The following is a 3,674-nucleotide window of genomic DNA, read 5'->3' on the forward strand; positions in this document are numbered from 1 at the left end:
TTCCGTCATTCAAAACACACATGATTATTCCCACCAAGCATGGAGCTATACTGTACCTTTTAACTCATTACCGATTTTATTAGTGAGAAAGAATCTGAACTCTTGCTCAAGACCAAAGCAATTATCTTTATGCCATTGATACAGAGCAATTTCCAGTGTTCAGATAAGCAAAGACAAAACTTTCCTAAAGGCTTCAGGTGGCATTTACAAAATATGACGTGAAAGAAAAAAACTGATTCAGAGACAAGAAAGTTCACTTTGGGACCTATCTGCCCTAAACCTGCTGTGTCAAATCTGAGAATTTCTTTACTGTCTGTGAGAATAAAAGAACTTGATCACGCTAAAATGTCCTTAAGTGTGTATTTGCATCTCTTAATGCCTTTTATTGTTTATAGCTGGAGTGCTCTAGTTTGCTGAATTTTGTCACAGATAACACAGGTATCTGATTTATTTTCTAAACTTCAAAATATCTTTGGTATGCACTTTTTGCTAATCTTTTGCACTGACATTAAATTTCCAATCACTGTTATATTAAATATGTGAAAATATATATGTCCTTAGTTGTCTTCCTTTGAAACTGTGAACATCCATAGGGATTTATTGCCACATTTTTTCATGTTCACTTTTGAATGGCCATTACATTTTTTCCCCATTTCATCTCATATTGACATTTCATTAAAAAAGTTCCTAGATTTTTCAGAAGTCAACATGCTTGAAAAAATTGTCTCAAGACATTTTCACAAGAAATCACAAGAAACTGTGCTACTAGATGTAAGTTTGTTTATACAAAAAACATTGTAATTTTAAAATCCAATACATGTAAAAATGGAGGAGTAAAGAAAACTTAAAGTATAATCATAGATGAGTCAAGTCAAACCTAGATGTTCACTGAAACATAATTTGCAGGATGACTTCAAGGTTATAGGAGCATCTAGGGAACAAACTATTCAATAATAGTACTTCAAGTTGTCCTACATGATTGAGGCTGAACAAATTGTCACACAAGCTTGCTTTATGTCCCTTGGGCCTAAATTTAGCCTTCTGGCTTGACCCTAAAGTTTCCACGAACTCTGATGGAAGTTGTGAACACACATCAGAGTGAATATTTTATTTTTAAATAGAAGAAAGAGAAAGTGAAAGCATTGTATGGTTGCTGCCTTTTAGGGAAAGAACACATATACTGATTATCTGAAATTTAACAATGATTTGAATAAACCACCTCACTAGGTGGCATGATTAAATATAGATGAGAGTCAGTAGAGTGCTTATTTGTTCTTATTCTGCTAAAAAAAAAAATAGCTAAAATTTCAAAAGGTAAATTTATTGGTCCAGGAGTCATTAAAGCACACATTCACCATGGGTCATGATGGACTTTCTCACCACATTTGAAAATAAAAAGTTTGGGGCCCCTGGGTGGCTCAGTCGCTTAAGCATCTGACTCTTCCTTTCTGTTCAAGTCGTGATGGCAGCGTCCTGGGACTGAGCTCCATGTCAGGCTCTGTGCTCAGCAGTGAGTCAAGCTTGAGGATTCTTTCTCTCTTTCTCTCCTTCTCCCCCTTCCTCCCTCTCTCTCTCTCTCAAATAAACAAATAGATCTTTAGAAAAGAAAAGAACAGGTTTTATTTTCAGAACATCCATGTTAATAAACCTAACTTTTTTCAAGATTTTATTTATTTATTTGAGAATGAAATGTAAGAGGGAGAAGCAGACTCCCTGCTGAGCAGGGAGCCCAATGTAGAACCCGACCCTGGGACTCCACGATCATAACCTGAACCAAAGACAGTCACTTAACCAACTGAGCCACCCAGGTGCCCAATAACTCTAACTTTTTTTTTTTTAAGATTTTATTTATTTATTTATTTATTTATTTGACAGAGAGGTCACAAGAAGGCAGAGAGGCAGGCAGAGAGAGGGGGGCGGGAAGCAGGCTCCCTGCTGAGCAGAGAGCCAATACAGGGCTTGATTCCAGGACCCTGAGATCATGACCTGAGCCAAAGGCAGAGGCTTAACCCACTGAGCCACCCAGGCGCCCTTACAATAACTCTAACTTTTTAAAGTGCTTTCTGCACGTGGGCCACTACTCTAATTTTTTTGTACAGAATCAGTGAACTTATCACAACAGCCATCCAAAGTAGATACTGGTACTTCTGCTCTTTTATAGATGAGGAGACTAGAGCACGAAAAGAGCTGATGTAAATTTCTCAGGGTTTGGGCAGTAAGTAGACAGTGGACGTAACATTGAAGCCCAGATTACATGACTTCAGAGCTCTTGCTCTTAACCACTAAACACCTCCCTAAATCAAAGAAATGTGTCACTACAAAGCTGTTTGTAGTATCAGCTGAAATAGCCCAGGCACATTATTTCCCAATTCAAGGGTCTGTGTCTTTAGGAATTAATTGACCACTATACCAAACTACTTGTAATTCCTCAAATACGTTTAATGAAGCCAATATTTTTGAAATATTTCCCAATGTATTTTCCCTTCTCAGCACTCTGACATCTTTTCCTTCAGTCTTTTCTCCCTTCAAGGCAAAGATAAGAGAATATAAAGAAAATAATAACAAAAATAATACAAAGAAAATCCTTCCTTGACAGGAAGGACGTAGAGGGCCCTTCTCTTTATCTAGGAGGGGGGGAAAGAGAGTGAGAATGAGAATGAGAGTAAGAAATATTAAGGGAGCAGGTCAATCAATTAGCTTTATCTTGGGCCCCTTTATCCACATGAGGTGAAGTCTGTCAAAAACAAGAATGGTTTGGGGCAATTCCAGAGGTAGTTCCTCTGGATCTCAAGCCCATAGAAAACTATCAAGGTCATTTGAGAGGCCCTGTACCAATACATAAACCTAAATCAGAGCAGAAATGGTGACAGGATGGGGTAGAGAGCGTGAGAGAGCCTGACATAAGTCATCCCTTATTTCCCATGGTCTCCAAATGTCATGGGAGAGATTCAGAGGTTGTCATGGGATGCTGTGGGAGTCTCAGGGAATATCTGAGTGTGTTGGCCAAGAGGAAGTCACCATGGAGGGAGCGAATCCCACATCAAATGCTCTGAGGTCGACCCCCCAGAATTATTGTCCAAATGAAGACCGAGTTGAGTTTCGGGGGCTCAACATGGGGGAGCAGCAGAATTCTCCAGAAGACATCCTCACTCACACTAGTCCGTTCAAAGAGAATTCCCACAAGTTATATAGTTGCTGAGTGACATCCACAGACCAGTCAAGAAAATGACATCTCAAGTGGAGAGCCTGTAGAGAAGGACCAGAGACAAGACACCCCTTTCCTTCCACAGTGAGGTGCCATAAGCTTCCCCTGTGCCACCAGAGGAGAAACAAAAAGAAGAAGGGTAAGAAGAAAGAAACCTTGAAATACAAGTTTCTCAAAAGACATCTAGTTTATCTTGGGCCAGGGGGACTTGTATAAAACCTTGAGTAATTATGTTTCAGTATTTTTTTCTAACCATCAGTGAAATGATAGGAGAGGGAGAAGGTGTCCAGAACAAGAATTCATTAAAGAAAATCCCAGAAGTTACATTTTTATATGTGTATTGTAGTTGTGGTAAGCAAGCTCCCACCAGTTGCAACATAGGCTATTTATTGTGTTTCTAATACTTTGCACATTTTGATGCCTGTTTCTTAGATGTCCTTCCTGCCCATTATTTCCACCTTCCTTTTAT

The sequence above is a fragment of the Lontra canadensis genome, unplaced genomic scaffold (genome assembly GCF_010015895.1).
Source record: "Lontra canadensis isolate GAN:19392208 unplaced genomic scaffold, GSC_riverotter_1.0 scaffold119, whole genome shotgun sequence".
In the NCBI taxonomy this organism is placed as follows: Eukaryota; Metazoa; Chordata; class Mammalia; order Carnivora; family Mustelidae; genus Lontra; species Lontra canadensis.